At 45.7% G+C, this 27,478-nt stretch overlaps 1 protein-coding gene across 6 annotated transcripts in view; it reads right to left on the bottom strand.

Moving 5' to 3' along the window:
* Positions 1-27,478, bottom strand: part of SH2B2 (SH2B adaptor protein 2) — a 423,267-nt gene that overhangs the window by 174,143 nt on the left and 221,646 nt on the right. The gene's annotated exons all lie outside the window — the stretch shown is intronic.

The raw sequence follows: 27,478 nt of genomic DNA on the forward strand, positions 1-27,478 counted from the left end.
TTGTCAATAAGTATGTGGAATGGGAGTCACCAGCAAACTTACTCGCACTAACTAATCAGACTCCACACATATCATATACAAACTCATTCTGTTTTACATTTCCCAACAATCCCATAATGGTGATCAAACATCATTACATAATAAAGGTATTCAGAAATGAAACAGGTCACATCTGTAAGCAGTATATGTACGTGTATGCATATGAAATCTGTTATATATATATATATATATATATATATATATATATATATATATATATATATATATACACATACATACATACACGTTTGAAGATATCTTACCACAGATCAAGACATCTTGGCCAGAATACGCACACTACTCTCCAAGAAGCAGCTCTGAGCTGGTCAACAACTGTAGAAAGTTTCTCCCACTACAGACAGAATATAAACAGCAATGATGATACCAGCTCAATCAGGAGCAAACGGTGGGTGAAGCTGTGAGATGGAAGATAACGAGGCATACCGGGTAACAGTGTGCAGATCCCAAAGAAAACAGAATCCACCCTGGATCCAGCTAAGCATTCAGGAGGCATAGTGTAAACATTAAGTACACAGAAAACACATTTCAGTGTCATGAGATCATTGATAACATGAGAGACAAGAGGTTTACAGAAACATAGGGTTGGAGAGTCCCCATTAATTTGGCTGATGGATGGGTGGGGAGCATTATACAAAAACAGCTATTATTTTCTGCAGTGTGTTCTGAGAGCTTCAACCAGTTTCTGTTCAGATACTCCACACCATAGCTTTGGAGGTGAAGATATGAATGGCTTAAATGCATTACTCTGTTTTAGTGTAACTGTAATGGCCTACAGTAGCCTCTTCCCCTGTATCAACTCTTATCCAAGTTCAAGGTAAATGCGGTCTGTCTTATTGATTGTTATTTAATATGTGAACCCATGTGTGGAAGAGCAGAAGCCACCTTGAGCAACTTAAAGTATGTCTGGTTAGGTTGAAGTTAATATACACTGCACAATCCTATTATATAACAATAGCAGACATATTTTTAAAAGTCACTCCCTTATTACGTACAGTGAATTTGCTGCTCCTGATCAGCAATACATCTGAAGTATTCAACTCAGATCCATATTTGCAAGTAGCAAATCATATCCTTGTGGTCGTTTTCTTTATCTTGGGGATTTTACTGGAATACCTTTCAGATTTCTTGGATGTTGTTCCAGTGTACTGCAGGTTGCACAATATTCATATTAACTGTATTCTCTCATTGATTACATTTAGCTATCTTTAGAGCTTTTTAAGTTGTTCAGTTGTTAAATTTTAAAGAGTTATAATAAAGCATTGTGTCTCCTAAGTACCTTATTTGCTTATGTTTCTTCGCTATAGTAGAATTCATTGTACATTCACAAGACCTTTCTTATGTGGAATTGAGGCATGTGTAAATAGTTTATGTCCGATGTAAATAACATTGGCCCTCATTTTGACCCTGGCGGTCTTTTGACCGCCAGGGTTAATGTGGCGGTATCACCGCCAACAGGCTGGCGGTGTATACCACCACATTATGAGTGTGGCGGGTTGGCCGCTACCAAACCGCCACATTACCACTCATACTGCCATGGCCCCCACCCATACGAACTTACCCCCCCCGATGCAAACAGACACACCCACACACCCTCAGATCCATTCACAGACCCCCACCCCCTCCGATCCATTCACACACGCCCCCACCCTCTCCGATCCATTCACACACGCCCCCACTCTCTCCGATCCATTCACACACGCCCTCGCACCCTTATTCACGCACTCGTGGATATGCATACACTCACACTCATCATACAAGCATTCACTCATACATACTCACACGCATTCAGGCACGCATACACACAGAATCCAAACATGCATACTCACGCATAAACACTGGCATGCAGACACGCACTCACTCCAACATTCATACATGCATTGACTCACACGCATACAACACAACACTCACATTCACACACACACTCATACACACATGCCAACATCACACACACCCCACCACACAACCTCCCACTCCCCTTCTCTGTCGGACAATCACCTTAACTGTTCCAGGGAGAAGGTCGCCCGGCAGGGAACGGGAAGAGGCTCTGCTACCGCCAGCAGTGTCCCGCCAGCAGGACACTGCCAGGCAGTATTAAAGGTCTTAATATGGCTGACGGCATCCTACTGGCGGGGCAGTGCAGGTGGTAGCACCGCCAGGACACCACCGTTCGCCAGCATGGCTACTGCCGGATTTCTGCCGTAGGTGTGGCGGAAGTCCGTCAGTGTCCATAATCTGGCCGACGAATGGTCACATCCGCAGCGGTATGCTGGCGCCAGTGGCATCGGGGGTATTCAAAGAATACCGCCAATGTCATAATGACCCCATTGTGTTTTATTTACTCACATCTCTCATACCTGCTAACCAGACATGACCGTGGGCAGATACTATAAAGTTTGGAAAATAGCAGCTTCCTCCTGTACCCAAAGGCACAGTCAAGAAATGGGCTAAGATTTATTCACTGGAATTATCGCAGTTCTATCCGTGTTTTATACAGTGTTACAGGGAATACAATCTGGCCCATATCCGCTCACTGTAATAACTGTAATCACTGTTTATTGGCTAACTGTAGACACAAGCACAGAACCAAGATGCTAAAATCTGTTTCTCATCCTATTCACTCATGGACATAGTACTCCCAGCCTTGAGAACAGAAGATCTTTCTTCTATCCAACCATTCAGTGAAACAATGGACACACAGCACAATGAGTGGTAATGTGCTACAGTTCGTGGGCGGTAAAAAATGTGGAATGTCGGAAGGAAAGATTTGGTCGGGTGGAGGTTTGGAGTTGGGCAGTGTCCTGAATGGTTGGAGTCTTCCTTTCTTACCTGTAACTTGTGCTCCACTGCAAATAAAACTTAATGTTCACTGTTCCTGAGTTGGTGGGTGACTTTTCATCACTGGTGACAAGGATAGAGCCTGGAGGGAGGATTACCGATGACAGATCAGCATAACAGGAGTGGAGTTGCAGAGGACCTCCCGCTGGCCACTGTGGTCAAAGTCGGAGTTTTCGCCCGGTGTTCAGGCTGCATGCAGTGTTGCCGATGAGGTCTTAAAGCCCTCGGAATAGATTACAGCCACAATTAGAAATCTGGGAGCAGTGCACATACAGAATTCAGCATAGGGAGGGCCTGCATAAGTCTCTTACATGAGAGGAGCCGTTGTGATGTCACAGTCTAGCACCATGAGCTTGTGTGGTGGCCATCTTTGTTCTAGGCAGCCACAGGTGGCACATCCGCAGAAAAAGGGATGAGACCATGGACAACAAAAGTAATGAACTGAGTATTTGTACTTGTGAGTTTCAAGGGAGAATTTAAGTGTGCAAGGATATGGCGACAATGAAACTAGATGGAATGGAAATACAGATTCTTCAGTTGTAGGGGGTATTGCATTAACTGTGCAGTGGATGTAGAGCAGCAGCATTCAAAATTTTATTTTTGTGGGAAAGGTACAATTATTAGACCCCTAAAACAACACCTATTCTGGCAAGGAAGATTAGTAATTTTGACACGCTTATTAAAAGAACATAAGCTCATTAATAAAACCAACTTATTTTGTTGCAGAATGTGGTGATTATTTTTGATTGCTGCTGTAACAAACGAGTTTTGGCTTCTGTTGCGCAATCACGTACCTTACCATAGCATGCACGGGAAATATTTATGACATAGAAAGATTGATATGAAGTATTCATTGCATATGTAGAGGTTCTTGAAATGGAAGGCTGTTCTCCAACACTGAAGCTGGCTCTTTTTAAACATTGTTAAGGGGAGCAGAGTTAAATGAGTTTAGAAATTTACCGGCTTTGGAACAAAATTAACAATAGGGCTGGATGAATTTGAGCATTCCATCCGTCAGGAGGGTATAAACTCCGCTAAGAACATCAAGGCAGTACTGTAAAGGTATAAACTGAATTTGAGGAGATAGAATGAAAACAAGTCTATTGAAGAGTATGTTGCTACTTTGATGTTGCTGGCAGCTTCTTGGGACTTTGAACATATAACCCACAAATATGTACTATGAGACCAGATCTTAATGAAGGGCAAAAGCAAGAAGGTGCGAGAGAGACTAAGGCCATCACATTATGAGTTTGGTGGGCGGCGGAGGCTGCCTGCCAAACTCAATCGCACAGAAGACCGCCATGCCGATCTTCCGCCCGCCGGCCCGATTAAGAGTTGCCCACCGACCCAGCGGGGAACAGGACCTTAACATTGACGCAGGGTCATAATTGAGCCAGCGGCAATGTGGTGGTGCGTCGGGTGCAACAGCACATGTCGCACTTTTAACTGCCCGTAATTCGAGCAGTGAAAAGAAAGACTGGACCGTCCATGCCCCTGACACCTCCTTTCCGCCAGCCTTTGCATGGCGGGGCTGCCGCCATGCAAAGGCTGGCGGAAAGGGGACTTGTAATTCCCCAGGGCAGCGCTGCAAGCAGCTCTGCCCTGGTAGATTGAGACCGTCGGTACCTGGCGGTGTCGCGGTCCGACCGTGGCGGCTCTGCACGGTCGTAATGCGGAGGCCGGACCGCTGCCCTCCACCACAGCCGTGGCAGTCTCATGACCACCAGGGTCATAATAAGACCATATATGTTTGTTCTAATCTAGCACGGAGTGTAATTATCATACAGCAAAGGGAGTGGACAATTCTGAAAAAATTGTACACAAAAGTAGAGGCAAAGCAAATGAGGTGTAAGCAGTGGTGTTAAAAGGAATGGGGACAAGGAAAGCTTGCACTGGAAAAGTTAATAAGTCTCATCTATGGGTAAGTTATTGGCTTTGCCAATATGATGGGGTGGAAAATGGGAGGGCGGGTGGTAGGAGGAAACAGGATGGTTAAAAAACACAAAGCACTATGAAGTGGACAGGGCTGGCCGCATCACCGCACTTGTTTTTTCTTTATGGCAGTTAGGGGGGATGATGAAGGGAATAAGCAAGAAGGGCAATGCAATCTAGGGGGTGGGAGAGGAATAAGCAACAAGGCCAGGGAGAATCAGAGGGAGATAAGTAACATAGCTGGGCGAAGGAGGGTGGGATAAGAATAAGCAACATGTACAGGCAATAGAAGGAAAAGAAGCAATACGGACGAGAGTTGGAAGGAGCAGAAGCAACAAGGACAACAGGGGAAGAAGAAAGAAAATAAATAAAAATAAAAAAATAGTACCTAAATCACAGCGCCACCAGCAGGTCGACACTAATCCAGAGGAAGCAATCAGTATTTGGTACTTGCTTGAGCTGAAAGGACTGAAAGTGGAGCCAGCTCACGCTGACCAATTAGAAGGCAGCAAATGAGAGTGACACTGAAGCCCATAAATGGTAAGCTAAGGGCGGGCTTCAAGCCCCTTGTTGAACACAATATCTCTTGCAAGCGAGATTACACGACAATTTGCTTTCCAATATAATCACAGTGGACAATAAGATGATTAGCATGATGGTGAACTCATGTGCTTGGTACTCAACAGCAGCACATGAACTATTTAAGAGACTATTGCCAGGAAGGAATTGCTTGCTATGAGAGTTAGCCCTGGAGTTTATGCTGGGCATAGAAACAAAGTTCGGGGTATACACTTAGAGTTCAAAGGGAAATTAATTATTGCCGAAAAGGGTGAATCTTTTCTTGGCTGGCCTTAACAAGAGCGTCTACGGATAAAATCAGATCCAAGGGCAGTACCACATGTGTATTCAATGTCTGAAAAGGAGGCAGAACAGAAGGCGGATACATATTTGATTTATTTAAAGGAGAGTTTTCTTAAAGGGTTTGGTAGGAACCTCGGAGAGAATAAAGGATTCAAACAGGATCATACTAAAAAGTTATGACATTCCAATAGCATAGCAGAAGGCTGAAACCTTCCCTTCAACTACAGAAGTAAATTGAAAGAAATTCTGCAAGTTTTGTGTAATAAAGGACGAGTCCGAGTTCGTGTAGAACCTCCACCAAGGGTATCCCCAGTACTGATATCACTTAAAACTAACAGAGAGCTCTGACTTTGCATCTACCTTCACAGCTTAAAGGAGGCTATATGGGTTGATCAGCACCCATTGCCTAATATCCATGAACCTGTTTTCATGTTGGCTGGTGGTGCTGTATTCTCAGTTAAATTCAGCAAGCGTGTTTCTAAGAAATTTGATTATTTTTTGGGATGAGTGACTAACCACCTCAAGTAACAATCAAAGCCCTTTGCTGTGTGAACCCTAAAAGTTCTTAAATTATCTTGAACTTACCTCCCAATAGTTATGGCACAGAGCAGACATGCTTACCTTACAGCAATGTGTACAGTATTTATGCAGAACAAAACAGTAATAAGGTAGAAATGTTACACAATAAAGAAAATCCCAAAACAAATCAGAAACATTTACTAAACAAAATGACACCAAAATGATAAAACTCCAATACTGCTGATCAGAGATGAACTTTTAAAGTCTAAAGTAGGAATAACGCCAAGAAGCGTAAAGCATACAAAAAGTAATAGATGGAATGCTTGATTTACTCTGACCCACTGGTAATTACTCAAGGACACATCCCAACCCATTGTTATTTGCACATCATGCCACGTGAGTATGTATCCAACTATATGCAAATCAATCTTGACGCTGCTCAATAGGAGCAATCCAGCCTGAAATGACAGGGCAGTTGCTCCCTGACCCGGAACACCAGCAACCCAAGACTGGCTTTGCCCTTATAAGGGCTCATGAGTTGGGTATTTTTTGGGTCCAGTGACACATTGGGCACCAAACATGTCACAGCTTTCCAGGCCCACCTAAGGAGTTGCAGTGAAGCATATAAAAAAAGCGATGGTTGTAATGTCACAATTAATCTCAATCACTAGAAAATATTCTGGGCTGTAACCCAATGGATTGCTATTTTGCACACCATACCACCTCAGCTTGGTATAAAGTGCCAATGGTAGTCAATGGTCACGGAACTCGGGTACAATTTGACGTCAAGACTGATGGATCAAGAGTCAGAGACACCAACCAGGTTTGTCCTGGTCAAATATTTTACCTTCTGATATTAGTTGTTTAAGTCCCAAACTACCAGAGGAGTACACTCCTGAAGGTCTCCCCCCCCCCCCCCCCAAACTCCCAAGGGACGGCACTTGGAGACTCACAGGGTGAAAGGCACAGGCCACACAGCAGGGTCTAGTGCCACTGGTCAGCTAGGCAGTTGCAGGAAAGGCCTTTTGTAGCTTGCTTTAATCGCTGTAGGTGTAGCAGGAGGTGAGCCTTATGGCCATGAAAGCTTAGAGTCCACTTCTTTGCCTTAGGTACAAGTGAAGAACAGGTCTAGTCTTCTAGGCTCTTCTTAGGTCACAGGTAGCAGGTTCAGTCTTCTTGTGTTAGTCCACTGGTCCTTCCACAAGACGGCTAGCACTGGCCTGTGACTGGCGAGGTCTCTTTGAAGTGTGCCCCAAGTGTGTAAAACCCAGCAGACTTGCCAGGCAGGATTTGACATCTAGGCAGGATTTGACATTGTAATGTCATAAAGAATGCTTATAGCCCCACCCTGAATATTCTGTCAGGTTGAGGTCAACCTTTTGTTTGCTCCTGGGAGGCTTTTCACACCCATTCACACCTAATCAAATGCTAATTACTGGCTGGCAGAAGTCAGAGAGCAAATGTAAATGGTAAGGAGGAACGATTCCAGAGGTACAGAGGAGCAGAGCAAGGCACATGAGCATATGTTGGAGGCCAATGTGGCTATGAAGCAAAGGTTTGATGCTAGAAGAAACAAGTTATTGAAGGGAGGTTTCTGGATTGGTCAATGGATATGTGTGAGAAATCAGGTTGGTATGGGCAAGTGGTCCAGGTGTTTTAGAGGACAGTTAGGGTTATGAGTGGAAAAGTGTGGGATCTTGGCAGGGTTGCTCCTTAAAGGAGGTGGGCATTAGTTTTGTATGTATGAAGGAGGATGGAGGAAATGCTTGCTTTGATGTGGGTAATAACGGGAACCATCAGATGTGCACTGATGGTTCATGAAGCTGCTCAGCATGTGAGCGATTGTGTTGTTCAAGATAATTTTCAGATGGCAGGAAACCGATCCATGGGTGTTGCTGAGACCTCAGAAGCAAAGGTTGCTACGGATGGTTAAGCAGGAAGTACTCATGCTGCATTCAGGGAAGCAGGAAGTACTTCGGTTTGCTGTAATAGCATTTGCATGAAATGTCTACCAAAGAGAATCATTCATCCTTAGTATTATGAAGATAGAGTTACCTTTGTTGCACAGAGGATGTGTGGTAATGCACTACAGAACAGGGGAAGGAGGTTTTGGAGTGGGGATAGGAAGGATTCAATTTGGTGGTGCTTGGAGCTGGGCAGTGTCCTGAAGGGTTGGCATATAACCCAAGTTCTGTCGAAAACAACCCTCAATGTTCACCATTCCGGAGTTGTGGAGTGACTTCATCACAGCGCACAAAGGACGGCAACTTTTTTTTTCCATACCCATTAACCCATTTGATCATACATACAATACTCACAACCTGGTGAAAAGCAGCTGTTCCTCACACCAGCAAATCCTGTCTTGCATTCAAGGTTGTGTGTCAGAATATCATATAGAGAAATATCGTCCAACATAAATATCACCCTAAATATTGTTAACAAAAGTGTTGCCTGAGTGTTAACTTTTCTTTGCTTAATATCAATGGGCTATAATTTTGTAGACGATATTTAGGGCACAATATTTCTATCAAGCAATAATCGAACAACGGTATTTCAGTACTGCACAGTAGACAGAATGAACGTAACTCAGATATCACCAGCTTGCTTTTACACCATGTTGGTCAGATCATGGGCACAGTAAGCCCACTCCAAACCATGGCAGCCCTCAAGTGTAGTCTAAGCAAAGACAACGTGCACATTGTCCTAATAATGGATGGGCTTCGAGGCATGGTATGATAAAGACACTGTAAATGCAGCTGGATAATGGAAGTCTTTCATAGTTGCCAACGTGGTCTTAAGAAAGACACCATAAACAAAGCTTGGTGATGGTAACTCGCAACTCCCATTAGTGTGCTGCCTGCTCTCTGCCTAATCACTTTTCCTTGCATCCTAACCATGGATAACTTGAGCTACATAAAATTGTCTGGGAACAGAGACAAAGGCAACAAACAAAACTTCATCCTGTAATATTTCAACAACAAATAACAGACAATACAATCACAATGTAATTAGGAAGCCGAAACAGATGGATAGAAATTATCTGCAAAGGATTGTATTCCGAAGAAAAGGAATATTAAAACGTGTATACAATTAGAATATACATGTTTTTAATCTGCAAAGGCATTCTTAATCTGCAAATGTATAGGAAAAGTAAAACACGTACTGGCAACGCCAATAGATCTGGCTTCAAAGAAATGTATGGTAATGGAAATCATGACAAGAAAATAGCATGGGAATGGACATGTATTTGTGTGGAAGCAAAGAAATGTGGAACAACATTGGTATGGTGTAGGTTAAAAGTTCAAGTGACATCCATTTAAGTTAGTAACTGCCCTCTTCCTTTCTCTGCTCCGGCCTGAAAAAAACATCATAAATGATCTTGTTACCCAAGACACTTTAATTGTGTTACAATGTCATGTGTGGCCCTGAAATTTCATACTCAGGCAGCTGGATAAACAGACAAAATAAATGGTCACAGCTGTGTGGGGGAGCAAGCACTTTTTTGTGGAAGTGCACAGCTTCTGATCCATTAAAACATACTCCTGACTTTCAACATGTGGGTGGATGATCACATAATTGTCTGGCGACCGCTGCACGGTCAAGCCAGACCATAATGAAGAAATGTGGTATCCTGACATTAGGTTAAATAAAGTATATTCCATTGATGAACTGGCCAAGCATCCAACACTGTGGACAATTGGGAGAACTGCTGTTAATATGATACAGCAGCTGGGACCGGAAAAAATATTCTTTTGAACTGAGGGTTCCAAAGCACATCCAGCAGACGATGCAGAATGTATTTTATGCTCTGTTTTGAGGATACGATATTTGGAGAGCGTTGAAAATTCCAAATGGAGCGGACTCCCTCCTGCCTTCACACTTTGCAGCATGCTTAAAATGGTAGACCCACAACTGTAGGGCAGACAGCATAACAGAGGTGCTCAGACTACTTTCTGGCTGCAGGAGCAATCAGGGACTCAAAGGTCCAGTAGAAGGAACCAGGCTACAGCCTTTCTCTTGCATTAAACAAGAGTGACACAAAAGCTGGAAGAAAGAGATGGGTGGGACTGGAAAGAGTAATCAGAGGATTGAAACAGTGAGCCACAGGACAACATTGAAAGGGGCCGGTGCAGAGGAGTTATGGAGCTAAAGAGGTGCGACGAGTCCTGAAGTTCTTAACCAATATCTAAGAGCTTTGCAGGAACTTCAAAAAAGAGAAGTGAGTGACATGAGCACAGCAGAGGTAATACTGCACATAAAGCAGAACGCATAAAAAGGATCCCTTCTGGCATTTGCTATGTAAGATCGAGACAGAAACCTCCATGCTAGCCACCAAAAGTTAACATTTCACTATTCAGAGCCAACTACTGGAGGGTCTTGATTAGCAGTAGGGAGGTGAAGGTCTTCAGATGGGAAAGGAAAGTAGAAGAGGCACTGGTTGGTATGAGACTGTCACTGCACCTAAGACAAGCAGCTTCAGATCATGATTAGCTAACCTACCCCACAAACAACTGGCCCCTGCAGCAGAAGAGAAGTAACCGAGGGATATACACCCCATTTCGTCAGGCTGCTGAGGAAAAACCCACTGATGACATACAGTGATGCAGGGCTAAGTTGTGGATCGATATACTGAGGGAGACACACGTACATGTGAGCTACTTGAAGAAACAAATTATCTTGAGGCAACTGGAGCTACAGGTGCTTTTTAAGTTTAGGAGATCTCCAGGGGCACAAGGCTGAGCACCTGACCCATGAAGGGAGAGACCAGAAGAAAAATGCCTGCCTTGAAGCTCCTCTCTCCAACCCCTTTAAGACACTATCTCCTGAAGAGCACGAATGTCTGAAACCACTGAAAATCACATAAATGATAGTTCTTTAAGTAGGATCCTTACACTCAGGAACCCAGATGATATTTTATGGAGGCAAGCCAATTTGGCCACTGACAGAATCTTCCACAACCATTCCACTGCTTCAAGCAAGTCGCCTAGGCCTAGTACCTTCTCACTTTTAGTACCATCTATAGCTCTATCGTGCTTGGTTATATTCATGTATCTCTTAATTTACCTGTTAATGCTCATTGCCATTTCACATTGTGAAACTGAACTGTATGGTGCTCTGGGGTATAAAACACCCTCCAGCAGTGGAGGGAGGAATGATCACTCTCAAAATCTAAGGGCCTTTCCTAAGCTTTTTTGTGCTATCAAGGAAATAATTTAATGACTCTGCTATAATGGGACAGTAAAGCATGCTTTGAGCTGGTGAAATGCTGTCTCAGGCCAAAAGAGAAATAAAACAGCTTGTTACAGTTTTGTTCACACAGAGCTTGGTGGTAGACCTCTCTCATAGGTAGATTATCCTCTACAAATTGCAGCAAGAGGGAAACCAAGTGCACTCGGGATCTAACTAATCTGGTCACCAATTTGAGCATAAAACATATGTAGCTCTGGAATGAAATACTCGGTGCTGGGAGGAAGTGGAAGAAAGTAATCAAAGACAATGACAAGGTGAACAGTAAGATTGGTACCAGAAAAGGAAAGGTGCAAACAAACACCCCAGCAGTGTATGGAAAGAGATGCATTACTAGCTTTATTGTAGTGGGTGCAGTGGCATGGAGGTTGATGAGGTGTGGAAGGCCCACTTCAAACACATTGTACCTACATTTTACTACCCAACCAGTTCTGTTGAAAAGGCCCATTTTCCTTGCTTGCATTAGGACCAATGGTACCCTTGCTAACCCACTGAATGAGGGAAGACCCAAAAACCTTAGTAACCGTTAAGGCTACTCTTCCCTGAACAGAAAAATCCTCACTACCCATTAATGCTACCTTTCTCTGAACCCTAAAAACCACTTACTTTACCCCATAATACTACCCTTCCTTAATCCCTAAAAACTGCTTACTCACCTTAACACAACTTGTCTCTGAACAAGAAAACTGTTACTACCCTCTAAACTTGCCCCTTCCCTGAAACCTAAAACCTCCTTATTGCCATTTAATGTTGTATGTCCCTAAACCCTAAAACCCCTCTACTACCATTAATGTCACCCTTTTCTGAAACCTACACATGCCTTACTACCCCTTAATGCTGATACCCACAGGAATTGGTAATTTCTAAGTGGACCCTTTGGTTCCCACTTATGATCACTGTTATTTTTATCACCACTTATCTCCCTACAGTTATCAATGCCCCCAGGAAGGCCTTAGTGGAATTCACCAACGCCACATCTGCTGAAGGGGTTGCGGTCATTGACATTTCCACCTCAGTTAGGGCGATACCCCCAGATCAAACCTCACCCCTTTGGGATGAGGTCCACCGCGATACGGACCTCTCCCAGAGCCCCACACTGGATATTGCACTGGTGATCGGTCTATGGGGTCTGGAGATGATCACACCTGAACATTATTACTTTGTCTCAAGGGCTATACAACATCCTACATAATGGAGGGGGGCCACCACTGCCCATCGATTTTGGATTATGCTTTATTGTTTGCACTTTCTTTGCAGGGCAACAGATGCTTTTTGGGAGGAAGTATGGGGTGGGGTGAGTTGGGGGGGGGGGGGATGGGAAGTTATGGGGTTTTAGTTATGTATATGCTGTTGTTGACATGGATTTATGCATTTACTCTTCTAGCTGAACCTTTTCCAAATGTAGACACATACCTTCACAGGGGATGTAACTCTTTGGCCTTTACCCGCACCACTGGCAATTGTCACCAAACAGGTGCTGGATGGGGCGGGAGGAAAGTTTCACCTTACAGCACCTGGGTGTTCCTATCGAACCCTATGATGGCAACTATATGTGCCTTGTCCTGGAACGTTAATGGTCTCTTGGACAGGGTGTTGATGCACTGCAGTGCTCACCTTTGCTCAACGACACCTTCCAGAGGTCCTGCTGCTCCAGGAGACTCATCTTCTAGGTGACTGCTGCCCCTTTCTAGCGTGCAAGGGGTATGACAGTTTTCCACGCAACATTTCCCTGAGGATCTACAGGGGTTGCTATACTCTTCCGATGCTCCTTGCCTATAGAGGTCTCTTGAATGATGAAAAATCCACATGCCCGCTTTCCGGCACTAACTGGAATGCTTGAAGGGCGCACGATTAACTTGCTGACCATTACGCTCCCCCAGAAGCCCTGCACACCTTACTTGGTAATATATCCAAAATCTTGGTAGACAACCCGCAAGGTACAACCCTAATAGACAGGGACTTCAATGGGGTCCCCACACCTGCATTTACATATCTGGCCCCGATCCGCCTCCCAACACACTAGGTCGCATCACCTGACTGGCTTGCTTCCCTGGGTTTATGTGATATATGGATTACCTGGTGCCCATGACAAAGGCAATACACTCACATCGGTAGCGCATCACACGCATATCCATACTGACCTTGTCTTCATGCCCACCTCCAGACTGTTGAGCGATTACCCATGTTGAGATCCTGCCACAAGGATTATCGGACCGTGCTCCCATTCTCTTTCGCCTTTGCCCCCATGGAATGGGCGAATGACCCATGCAGCACCTAAACATGTGGTATCTGCAAGATAAATCCTGTACTCTCTTCTTACTAACGGAGCTACAGGCTTACTTTGATAGTAATGATGGCTTGGTTCCCTCTGTGGGCACTCTTTGGGAGGCCATTAATGCAACAATTTGTGGTTTTGCTAAAGGATACCTAAGGTCTCAAAAGTACGAGCTCGCTCACCTCATATCACTCAGCTCGAGGCTCATGCACTCTGGTTGGAGGACACCTTAGCGCGAAACCCGGAAGACTATCTCTGATGCAGGTGGCATATGTCGCCTTCATGTGGCCCTGGCCCACCGTCATCGACTGCCTTTCGACCTGGCTGTTTTTTAACCAACTTTGAGAAAGTGTTTGACACAGTGGATTGGGGGTATCTACAACTGGTGTTGTGCTGGGTGGGAGCTGGTCCCCATTTCTGTAGGATGGTTCAGGCCCTGTACACCAACCCCACAGCACGAGTCCAGGTTAACGGAGCTCGCTCTCCCATGTTTCCCATTCGGAGGGGACCCAGTCAGGGCTGTCTCCTCTCCCCCATTTTTTGCTTTGGCAATTGAGCCATTAGCACAATTGATCAGAAGCGTTTCTCTAATGTGTGGGAGGAGATGGGGCTGTGAGGACTGCATAGCTTTATATGTGGATGATGTCCTCCGCTACTTAACAGACCCTGCCACAAATGCCCCCGCTGTTTTCAACTTCTCTGATATTTTGAGGAAGTCGCTGGCCTCCGATGAACCTCTCCAAGTTGGTCTTGGTTCCTCTTGCACAATACCGGGACTGCTTTGACTGGCAAGAAGTTGTGCCCATTCGCCGACAGAATTTTAAATACATAGGCATCTGGGTGGCACTCCTCCATGACCTTGCTTGGTCATTAAATATCACACCACTGACATGGAAAGCCAATGCTGACCTGGTCAGGTGTCAAACTCCCCAACCGAACGTCATGGGCCGTATCACTCTATATAAAATGATGATCCTACAGTGGTTTTAATATGTTTTTCATAACACAGCAATTCTCCTCCCGCATACCTGGTTGCAAACCATGGACAAAACACCATCCTCATTCCTATGGCACGGACCTCTACAGCGCACTGCACTCCAACACTGCCAGCGTGGCCCACATGATGGAGGACTATGAATGAACTATCTTTATCTATCACACAAGGTGTGTGGGGGATGGCAATGACAGGCCTCTTATAGCCATGGGATGCGGAACGCTTAGGTTTAAAGACGAGATGCCGCCTTTGGAGTAAGTGTGACTATAAGGGGCAACTTCCCTCTGCATGTTCCCAGACTTGAGGCAAACCACCACCTGTCTTCATAGGGCCATACCTTTAATATGTATTCAGGTAGGCCCAGTGAGCATTTTATATTAATCTGCTCACTGGCTAGTATATTTATCTAGCCCCTCATATATTAGGGATCCGTGACCCTGAAGAATGCCCCAGACTGTTTAGGGTCTTAGAGAGGGCAGAAACATGCTGGTCCCCATTTCTTTCAGACACTTTGAATCATCATATTCAAATGTGTCCCTACTGTTTTTTTAATCTTACCCACAAACACCTCCATTAAAATACTATACCTCATTGGTGATTTGTAAGGTAATTTTATATTATATTTTCCACCTTTCAACTGGATCCCTGGTTTTATCCAGGAAGATAAAATTTCAGCACTCCCTCAGAGTTCATTTAACAACGAGGTTGAGTCCGCTCGGGTAATACTATCTTATTGGGGTGGGGCTAGGTGGTCATATGATGAAGCATGACACTATATTGTGTGTGAGACCACCTAGTCCGTAAAGGGAACTCCCTTACACACCTAACTGCCACTCTGTCTGTGAAGGCGATCGCCTAATTGGCGTAATCGTAGCCTAAATAGGCTATAGGAGGCCTGTCCTTGCCATCCCCCACACACCTTGTGTGCTAATTCGTTGGGTTCGGGAGTTAGTGTGGGGTTGAAATACTCCCAATACTCTCTTTTTATGTTTCAATGACCAATCTTTATCTTCATTACCTGGCCTCCTGCCTTCTTATAGCACATGGCTGGTTCAACGGGGGATGGTCAGACCCTGTCTGTCACCTTGAACTCGTCCAACTTACCTTTCCTCCAATACTAGGCCTACTTTATGGCTTCCAATTCCTACCGCACCTCCTGTGAGACTAAGACGGTCTTTCTTGCTTGGAGGCAGCCTTGCGCCACACCAGATGGGCCAACAACCTCACCCAACAAACACCCCTTTGGCTTGGCACCTGGCTACGTGAGGTGGTGATGCTGAAGGGATTTTACAGACGGGACTTAATCTGTATATCCCAACTGGGGGATGTCTAGACAGGGACGCATATGCACTCTTTTCAAGAACTCCAAACCACCTCCAAGCGGACACATACCAAATTTTACAAGTAACTCCAGTTGACACGCCCTTCACCCATACACCTCTAACACAGATCCACTCCCAGAGTTCAGCCTGCGAGAGACAAAATTCCTTATGGGGGCATTGGGAATGGGGGCATCTCTCAGATGTAAAAAACACTGACCATCAATGCTCCCGGAAGCTTGAACCATCTTAGAAGTTGCTGGGAGCACTGGGTGTGCCCTATCAAAGACGAGGGCTGGAGAGATGCCTTGATGGCGCCCATAACTATAACCATATCCTCTCAACTGCGTATGATACAAACATACTATTGATATGGAACCTCCCTCTACCCAGCAAGGTTATGCCATGCAGGGCTACACCCGGACCCAACCTGTCCTTGCTGCGAGGGCTCCCTAACCGATTTCTGCCATATGATTTGGCTATCCCCTCAGATTCCGTGGGCAAAATCTCTGAGGTATTGGGTTGGGAAATCCCATTGTCCCCTTTGGTGATTCTGCTTCGGTTCCTGGACCCAGTGGGGGCACAAGAGCAGATCGCACCTTGTCTAGAAACTGCCTTGATGGTGGCCAAATGCGACATCGCAATGCACTGGAAAGCACCTGTGCCTCTCACCCTCTCTGGCTGGCGTTGAGGAGTGAACTGGTGTGCGTGCCAGGAGCGACCGGTCTATGAGACCAGGGGCTGTCCTCGTAAACACGACTGTGTGTGGGGGAAATGCCTACGACAGCTCCCCTAGGACATCACTAGAATCCAAAATCTTTCGATTCAAGAATGGTGAGTAATGAGCATTTCACGCTGGTTATATGGTTATAATTGTGAAATGATTGATTTAACTAGTTGTAAAGGTGATTCCAAGTGTTTTGTGTGCCATTACTGTCCTTTTTTACTGAAAATGTAATAGAAGCGGTTTATAAAAAAAAAAAAAAAAAAAAACACTTAAAGCTACATTTTACAAACTACCATACTCCTTACAGTTTCACACAGACTCTAAATTACCCTAAAAGTAGTAGGTCTTCAAATGGCAATAATACACCAAATATTAGTTGATGGATCTGGCCCTCTCTCCAAGGTCACCCCCAACCTTTTTGCCTTTTACCCTTCACCTTTTGCTGAACTCTTATGTTGGCCTTAGGACTTTGTGCGCTTATCCAGTGCTAAAGTGCTTGTGCTATCTCCCCAAAATGTGGTTAAAATGGCTTAAACCCAATTGGCATTTGTAATGTGTACACACACACATATATTTTTATATGTATATAAATAAAAGTCCCTTGTAGAGTGGTACAGTCTATACCTATGGCATGTAAAATAAATTCTACTAGTTGGCCTGCAGCACTTATTGCGCCATCCACTTAAGTAAAATTTTTTAATATGTCCCAGGCCTGCTGTTGCAGCCTGAAAGCAGTGTTAAACTGCCATGTTGACTTGGCAATTGAACCCCCTTGCCAAGCGTTAAACTTCACTTGTATAACATATGAGTCATTCCTAAGGTAGGCCCTAGGTAGCCCAAAAGAGAAGCTGCTGTGCTAATTAGACGGTTGGACAAATATTTTTACGTTTTACATATCCTGGTGGTGCAAAACTCACAAATTCATTTTTCACTACTGCAAGGCTAACCCCTTCAATTGGATAACACTGGGGGGTTCCTTACTATATTTAATAAGATGTAATTTCCAAGTGGGGGCAACTTAACCCCTTCTGTGCCGCAGACGTAGTGGTTACGTCCTGCGGCACAGTGCTGCTGTGCCGAGGACGTAACCACTACGTCCTCGGCACACAGCCCAGAGGGAGCGCTCTCGCTCCCTCTGTGTGCTTCCCCCCACCCCCCCAAAGTCAGGGATGGAAGGGATCGCGCACTGACTTCATTATGGGGATTTCGCCGCACAGGAAGCCATTTGCTTCCTGTGCGGCGAACGGAGAAGAGGTGAGTTCCTCTTCCCGGTGGGTGGGGGGTTTGGGCTAAAGAGGCACCGGGGGAAAGGAAAGGCTTTTCCTTTCCCCCGGTGTCTCTTTGAGCATTCCTGCTGCCCGATCGCATTGCGATCGGGCAGCAGGAATGCCCACTAGACACCAGGGATTTTTTTGTTTTTGTTTTTCTTCACTGTTTCTTGTTTGCGGGGAGCGGCCCCTTGGGCAAGGGTCGCTCCCCTTGTGGGGGCAATTAGTTACGGCCATTTCTGCCCCCCTTGGGGGCAGATTGGCCTACTTTTTAGGCGGATCTGCCCCCAAGGGGGGCAGAAACCACTGGATCACCAGGGATTTATATTTTCTGTGCATTTATGTTGGGGGGGGGTGCCCCCTTGGGCAAGGGGGCCCCCCCCAAGGGGGCAGAGAACTGTTGGCCTTTTCTGCCCCCCTTGGGGGCAGATCGGCCTATTTTTTTTAGGTCCATCTGCCCCCAAGGGGGGCAGAAGCCACTTAGGCACCAGGGATTGTGTGTGTAGTGAATGGGGGGGGCGCCCCCTTGGGCAAGGGTCGCTCCCCTGTGGGGGGCATGTCCTTTAGGGCCATTTCTGCCCCCCTTGAGGGCAGATTGGCTACTTTTTAGCCAGATCTGCCCCCAAGGGGGGCAGAAAACACTAGATCACCAGGGTTTTTTATTTTTATGTGTATTTATGTGGGGGGGGGTGCCCCCTTGCGCAAGGGGCGCCCCCCCCCCCCCCCCCCCAAGAGGGCAGAGAACTGTTGGCCTTTTCTGCCCCCCTTGGGGGCAAATCGGCCTATTTTTTTTAGGTCCATCTGCCCCCAAGGGGGGCAGAAGCCACTTAGGCACCAGGGATTGTGTGTGTAGTGGATGGGGGGGCGCCCCCTTGGGCAAGGGTCGCTCCCCTTTGGGGGGCATGTCTTTTAGGGGCATTTCTGCCCCCCTTGAGGGCAGATCAGCCTATTATTTTTAGGCTGATCTGCTCCCAAGGGGGGCAGAAACCACTAGAACGCCAGGGATTTTTTTTAATGTGTTTATTTTTGTGGGGGGGCGTCCCCTTGGGCACGGGGCGCCCCCCCCAAGGGGGGCATTGACCTGTTGGCCATTTCTGCCCCCCCTGGGGGCAGATGGGCCTATTTTTCTAGACCCACCTGCCCCCAAGGGGGGCAGAAGCCACGTAGACACCAGGGATAGTGTGTGTGTGTGTGTGTGTGTTAGTGGATGGGGGGGGGCTTGGGCAAGGGTCGCCCCCAACTTTGGGGGCACATGTACCCAGGCCATTTCTGCACCCCTTGGAGACAGATCAGCCTATTATTTTTAGGCTGATCTGCCCCCAAGGGGGGCAGAAACCACTAGAACGCCAGGGATTTTTTTTTATTTGTTTATTTTTGTGGGGGGGCGTCCCCTTGGTCACGGGGCGCCCCCCCAAGGGGGGCATTGACCTGTTGGCCATTTCTACACCCCCTGGGGGCAGATGGGCCTATTTTCTTAGGCCCACCTGCCCCCAAGGGGGCAGAAGCCACTTAGGCACCAGGGATAGTGTTGTGTGTGTTTTTTTTGTTTTTTTTTGTTTGAGGGCTGTCCCCTTTGGCAAGGGTCGCTCTCCATGGGGACACAGTACTAAAGGTATTTTTTGGCTTCCTTGGGGCAGACAGGCCTATTTTTTTAGTAGGCCCATCTGCCCCTATGGCAGAATCCACTTAGGCACCAATTTCTAAAATGTTTGATGGTGGGGTGTTTGTCAACTGAAGAAGTCTTTGCATTTGTGATAAAAAATGTTTTCCTCCTTTTTGTTCTAGTTCAAAGCTTTTGCTTTATTTGCTGTGGCTCCTTGCGGTTTTGGCGGTGGTTGACCTGCAGTTTGCACAGTTGCATGTTTTAGGTAAGTAAAAACAATTTACTCCAAAGGAGTATTGTTGCCATGCATGAATGACATGTTTGTAGGGGGTGTACTAAATGCAGGATTGTGTGTGAAATTGTCCTTAGGTTTGTGCACAATGATATTTGTTTTGTCTTATTTCTAATTTGCCTTTCTTTCTTTCTTTTTAGTGGGATATCATTGGTGATTGCTGTGTAGTTGCTGGTGAATCAAGCTTTTTCAGGCAAGTGAGCGGTATAGTTTTTGAGTTTGTAACTCTTACTAACAAAGCTACACTTTGTTACTTGTCTTACACAGTGCTGGTTGTTGGTGGTGAATTTGTCCAGTTAATTTTAGCAGGAGAGATCATGGCTAGCCGCAGGATGACCGCTCAGCAGGTGGTTGGTATGCTTTTTGAGTCACAGTCTGATCATGACTATGAGACGGACTCTGCATCTGAGGCAGAGGAGGAAGTCAGAGATTCTGGCAGTGATGTTTCTGTTGGAGGGGAATCTTCTGATGATGAAGCCACACTCAGTGCAGATGAAGGTTCTGTTTTAGAGGAGGACATTGATGTGACAATAGTGCAGCAACCTGGGGCTGAAAGGTTTCCCGTTAGAAGACCTGATGTCTGGGTTGCCCCAAACATGGAGCAGGCAGAGTTGCCTGCCTTTACTGGTCTCCCGGGGTGTAACGCCAATACAGAGAACTTTATGCCTATCAATTTCTTTGAGTTATTCATGGATGATGTGTTTTTGGAAGAGATTGTTGAGCAGACTAATTTGTATGCGGAGCAGCATTTGAGGGACAACGCTGCTAGACTTAGGCCACACTCTAGAGCTGCCCAGTGGATTCCCACAAATTTGGAGGAGATAAAAAAGTTTTTGGGTTTGACTTTTTTGATGGGGTTGATAAGGAAGCCGTCACTGGCTTCTTATTGGTCTACTAGTCCCTTGATGGCAACAGCTATATTTCCAGCTACCATGAGTCGTAATCGGTATTTGCTTCTTCTTAGGATGCTGCATTTTGTTGACAATGCATTAGCCTTGCCACGAGATCACCCAGATTCTGACCGTCTTTTTAAGATTAGGCCTGTCCTTGATCATTTTGTAGATCGGTTTTCGGAGGTCTATGTTCCAGGCAAAGAGATAAGTGTGGACGAGTCTTTGGTCCTCTTCAAGGGTCGTTTGGTTTTTAGGCAGTACATTCCTAGCAAAAGGGCACGATATGGAATTAAATTGTATATGCTGTCTGAAAGTAGGACAGGATATGTGTATAGTTTCCGTGTGTACACTGGTAGGGATTCCAATATTGACCCCCCTGGTTGTCCTCCCACTTTTGGAGTTACTGAGAAAATTGTGTGGGATCTTGGTAGACGACTGTTCAACAAAGGTCACCATTTGTATGTAGATAACTTCTACACTGGTGTGCAGTTGTTCAAGGAATTGTTTAGAGTGGACACAGTTGCTTGTGGCACAATCCGTTCTAACCGGAAAGGCTATCCAAGGGAGCTTCTCTGTAAAAAACTTGAGAGGGGACAGTGCTGTGCCTTGCGGAACGAGGAGCTGCTAGCTTTGAAATTTTCAGACAAGAGGGATGTCTACATGCTAAGTACCATGCATGATGAGAGTACTTCCCCTGTGACTGTTTGGGGCCAGGTTGCTGAAGTGCGCAAACCTGTGTGCATTTTAGATTATAATAAGCACATGGGAGGTGTAGATAGAGTTGACCAGAGGTTGGAACCTTATACTGCTATTCGTAAGTCTTATGTTTGGTATAAGAAGTTAGCACTTCACCTCTTCCACTTAGCAACCTTCAATGCTTTTATTGTGTTTAGGGATAGGTCTCCAGACTCAAAGATGACATTTGTGAAATTTCAGGAGTCAGTGATAGAGAGCCTTATTGTGGTGGAACAGGCCAGAGTTCCTAGAGAAGCAGTGGTGGAGGATGTGGCTAGATTGAAAGATCGCCACTTTGCTGAGCACATTCCTCCCACACCCAAAAAAGACTTTCCGGCTAAGAAATGTAGAGTGTGTTTTCGAAGAGGTATCCGGAGGGAGTCTCGAATGTACTGCCCAGATTGTCCTTCAAAGCCTGGGCTGTGTGTCGGTGCTTGTTTTAAGAATTACCACACCCAGAAGAATTTCTGGGAACAACCATGAGTGTAAACTCATGTCTGTTTTGTATTTTCATGTGTTTAGTTTCATGGTTAGCATTTCTGTCATGTTCTTAGTTAGAGCTTTTGTGTTTGTTGTTTTGTAATTCTTTCTACTTAGTTAGGGGTTCCTCTGTTTAAAAAAAAAAAAATATATGATGCCATTGTGTGTGGAGTGGGGCTTGGCTGAGACTGTACATATTGACTTGATGTTGGCTACTGCAACACACTGCCAGCCAAACACCAGTCCACACACTCCCATCAGCTGGTGTGATTGTTGTATCAGGCATGTGGGCGTATGTAAGTGATGGGCCCTTGAGTGGCGCTGTCTGTCGATGTGAGTGTTGTAATGTGCTGGGCCCGTGGCTGGCGGTGTGAATGGCCTTGTGTGTGTCATGTATGAAAGTTGTGTGAATGGACTGTAAAGCGGTTGGTGCCTTGTCGCGGCTTTACAGCTCACGAGCTGTGAGTCATTGGTTCAGTTTTTTGCCTTTCAGTTACTAACAGTGCTTTTCATTTTTGTGAAAGCTCTTGTTAGTAAAATTTGATCCACTGAACCATCACTCACCCTCGTGACAAATCCAACCAGTATGTGTGGTAAAAATGACCAAACCTGCTCCGCTGTAATCAGGCGTCGCAGCACACCTATGACACGCTAGGTGCCTCAGGTGGGACCCCGATGATGAAGCATGCCACCAACTTGGTTGGTGGGTGAGGGGTCTTTTTCACATAACCTAAGTGTGTTTCTTTTCAAAATGTTAGTGTTTGGCACATCACGGACGTATGTGGGCACATCAAAACGATATATTACAAAACTACCTGTGTTTGGGGGGGGAGAGGGCACCTATGTTTTTGGTCCTGTGTGCGGCCTTCATCTAGGGAAACCTCCCAAACCCAGACATTTTTTTTAAACTAGACACCCCAAGGAGTCCAGGGAGGAGTGGCTTGCGTGGATCCCCCAACATTTTCTTACCCAGACTCCTCTGTAAACCTCAAAATGTGCTTAAAAAAAAGCATATTTTCCTGACTTTTCTTCGTACGATCACCACTCCAGCACAAAATTCCTACTCCCCAGTGTTCCCCTCAGTCTCCCAAATAAAATGACACCTCACGTATGTGGGTCCCCAAAGCAGAGTCAGTCTAAAGATGTATAAAAGAATATGTCCTTATAAACTCGCAGTACTATCCCCTGTATCTCTACAAGTTTTGGGCCTTATTCTGTTGGAGGCACCTGGCCCACCCACACAAGTGAGGTATCATTTTTATCGGGAGACTTGGGGGAACGCTGGGTGGAAGGAAATTTGTGGCTCCACTCAGATTCCAGAACTTTCTGCCACAGAAATGTGAGGAACATGTGTTTTTTTAGCCAAATTTTGAGGTTTGCAAAGGATTCTGGGTAACAGAACCTGGTCCGAGCCACACAAATCACCCCATCTTGGATTCCCCTAGGTCTCTAGTTTTCAGAAATGCACAGGTTTGGTAGGTTTCCCTAGGTGGCGGCTGAGCTAGAGGCCAAAATCTACAGGTAGGCACTTTGCTAAAAACAGGTCTATTTTCTGTGATGTGTCCACGCTGCGCTTTGGGGCGTTTCCTGTCGCGGGCTCTAGGCCTACCCACACAAGTGAGGTATCATTTTTATCGGGAGACGTGGGGGAACGCTGGGTGGAAGGAAATTTGTGGCCCCTCTCAGATTCCAGAACTTTCTGCCACAGAAATGTGAGGAACATGTGTTTTTTTAGCCAAATTTTGAGGTTTGCAAAGGATTCTGGGTAACAGAACCTGGTCCGAGCCACACAAATCACCCCATCTTGGACTCCCCTAGGTCTCTAGTTTTCAGAAATGCACAGGTTTGGTAGGTTTCCCTAGGTGGCGGCTGAGCTAGAGGCCAAAATCTACAGGTAGGCACTTTGCTAAAAACAGGTCTATTTTCTGTGATGTGTCCACGTTGCGCTTTGGGGCGTTTCCTGTCGCGGGCGCTAGGCCTACCCACACAAGTGAGGTAGCATTTTTATCGGGAGACGTGGGGGAACGCTGGGTGGAAGGAAATTTGTGGCTCCTCTCAGATTCCAGAACTTTCTGCCACAGAAATGTGAGGAACATGTGTTTTTTTAGCCAAATTTTGAGCTTTGCAAAGGATTCTGGGTAACAGAACCTGGTCCGAGCCCCGCCAGTCACCCCTCCTTGGATTCCCCTAGGTCTCTAGTTTTCAGAAATGTACAGGTTTGGTAGGTTTCCCTAGGTGCCGGCTGAGCTAGAGGCCAAAATCTACAGGTAGTCACTTCGCAAAAAACACCTCTGTTTTCTTCCAAAATTTTGGTGGTCTCCACGTTGCGCTTTGGGGCGTTTCCTGTCGCGGGCGCTAGTCCTACCCACGCAAGTGAGGTATCATTTTTATCGGGAGACTTGGGGGAACGCTGGGTGGAAGGAAATTCGTGGCTCCTCCCAGATTCCAGAACTTTCTGCCACAGAAATGTGAGGAACATGTGTTTTGTTTAGCCAATTTTTGAGCTTTGCAAAGGATTCTGGGTAACAGAACCTGGTCCGAGCCCCGCCAGTCACCCCTCCTTGGATTCCCCTAGGTCTCTAGTTTTCAGAAATGTACAGGTTTGGTAGGTTTCCCTAGGTGCCGGCTGAGCTAGAGGCCAAAATCTACAGGTAGTCACTTCGCAAAAAACACCTCTGTTTTCTTCCAAAATTTTGGTGGTGTCCACGTTGCGCTTTGGGGCGTTTCCTGTCGCGGGCGCTAGGCCTACCCACGCAAGTGAGGTATCATTTTTATCGGGAGACTTGGGGGAACGCTGGGTGCAAGGAAATTTGTGGCTCCTCCCAGATTCCAGAACTTTCTGCCACAGAAATGTGAGGAACATGTGTTTTTTTTAGCCAATTTTTGAGCTTTGCAAAGGATTCTGGGTAACAGAACCTGGTCCGAGCCCCGCCAGTCACCCCTCCTTGGATTCCCCTAGGTCTCTAGTTTTCAGAAATGTACAGGTTTGGTAGGTTTCCCTAGGTGCCGGCTGAGCTAGAGGCCAAAATCTACAGGTAGTCACTTCGCAAAAAACACCTCTGTTTTCTTCCAAAATTTTGGTGGTGTCCACGTTGCGCTTTGGGGCGTTTCCTGTCGCGGGCGCTAGGCCTACCCACACAAGTGAGGTATCATTTTTATCGGGAGACGTGGGGGAACACTGGGTGGAAGGAAATTTGTGGCTCCTCTCAGATTCCAGAACTTTCTGCCACAGAAATGTGAGGAACATGTGATTTTTAGCCAAATTTTGAGGTTTGCAAAGGATTCTGGGTAACAGAACCTGGTCCGAGCCACACAAATCACCCCATCTTGGATTCCCCTAGGTCTCTAGTTTACAGAAATGCACAGGTTTGGTAGGTTTCCCTAGGTGGCGGCTGAGCTAGAGGCCAAAATCTACAGGTAGGCACTTTGCTAAAAACAGGTCTGTTTTCTGTGATGTGTCCACGTTGCGCTTTGGGGCGTTTCCTGTCGCGGGCGCTAGGCCTACCCACACAAGTGAGGTATCATTTTTATCGGGAGACGTGGGGGAACACTGGGTGGAAGGAAATTTGTGGCTCCTCTCAGATTCCAGAACTTTCTGCCACAGAAATGTGAGGAACATGTGTTTTTTTAGCCAAATTTTGAGGTTTGCAAAGGATTCTGGGTAACAGAACCTGGTCCGAGCAACACAAATCACCCCATCTTGGATTCCCCTAGGTCTTTAGTTTTCAGAAATGCACAGCTTTGGTAGGTTTCCCTAGGTGGCGGCTGAGTTAGAGGCCAAAATCTACAGGTAGGCACTTTGCTAAAAACAGGTCTGTTTTCTGTGATGTGTCCACATTGCGCTTTGGGGCGTTTCCTGTCGCGGGCGCTAGGCCTACCCACACAAGTGAGGTATCATTTTTATCGGGAGACTTGGGGGAACATAGAATAGCTAAACAAGTGTTATTGCCCCTTGTCTTTCTCTACATTTTTCCCTTCCAAATGTAAGACAGTGTGTAAAAGAGACGTCTATTTGAGAAATGCCCTGTAATTCACATGCTAGTATGGGCACCCCGGAATTCAGAGATGTGCAAATAACCACTGCTTCTCAACACCTTATCTTGTGCCCATTTTGGAAATACAAAGGTTTTCTTGATAGCTATTTTTTACTCTTTATATTTCAGCAAATGAATTGCTGTATACCCGGCATAGAATGAAAACCCACTGCAGGGTGCAGGTCATTTATTGGCTCTGGGTACCTAGAGTTCTTGATGAACCTACAAGCCCTATATATCCCCGCAACCAGAAGAGTCCAGCAGACACAACGGTATATTGCTTTCGAAAATCTGACATTGCAGGAAAAAGTTACAGAGTAAAACTTAGAGAAAAATTGATGTTTTTTTCACCTCAATTTCAATATTTTTATTTTTCAGTTGTTATTTTCTGTAGGAAACCCTTGTAGGATCTACACAAATTACCCCTTGCTGAATTCAGAATTTTGTCTACTTTTCAGAAATGTTGCGGTTTATGGGATCCAGCGTTGGTTTCATGCCCATTTCTGTCACTGACTGGAAGGAGGCTGAAAGCACAAAAAATCGTAAAAATGGGGTATGTCCCAGTAAAATGCCAAAATTGGGTTGAAAAATTGGGTTTTCTGATTCAAGTCTGCCTGTTCCTGAAAGCTGGGAAGCTGGTGATTTTATCACCGCAAACCCTTTGTTGATGCCCTTTTCAGGGGAAAAACCACAAGCCTTCTTCTGCAGCCCATTTTTCCAATTTTTTTTAAAAAAATGAAATTTTCACTGTTTTTTGGCAAATTTCTTGGCCTCCTTCTGGGGAACCCACAAAGTCTGGGTACCTCTAGAATCCCTAGGATGTTGGAAAAAAAGGACGCAAATTTGGCGTGGGTAGCTTACGTGAACAAAAAGTTATGAGGGCCTAAGCGCGAACTGCTCCAAATAGCCAAAAAAAGGCTCGGCACAGGAGGGGGAAAAGGCCTGGCAGCGAAGGGGTTAATGGCTGTCTTTTGTTTTCATCAGAATTTTGAACAAGCATGTGCAATGCAATGGGTCTCGCATTTGCTCTAGTTAGAGCTATTGGCGTTGTAAATTTCTAACTGGACTTTTCTTGCCACAAACTGAAAATGAAGTGTAAAATATTAGTTGACATTAGCGAGCTGATTCAAAGTGCCACAGTCGTTATAAGCATGAGCGCACGGAGAGACACAAAAGGAAAAAGAAGTTTGCTCACAGTCAAACGTATCGGCTATTGTGCAATTATCCATGTAACAGAGTCAGTCTGCAAGTGATTTTTTATAGGCAAGCCCATGAACAAGTGAAAGTGCTGGGCGTGAGGGGGGTGTGATTAAAACCCCACAAGTCTTTCAACAGGTCAAAGCACTTGCGCATTCGACTTAAAAATGGCACTTGTACAAAGTTGGCATTTGTCTGCCTTTAGCC

The sequence above is a fragment of the Pleurodeles waltl genome, chromosome 3_2, assembly GCF_031143425.1.
Source record: "Pleurodeles waltl isolate 20211129_DDA chromosome 3_2, aPleWal1.hap1.20221129, whole genome shotgun sequence".
Lineage (NCBI taxonomy): Eukaryota > Metazoa > Chordata > Amphibia > Caudata > Salamandridae > Pleurodeles > Pleurodeles waltl.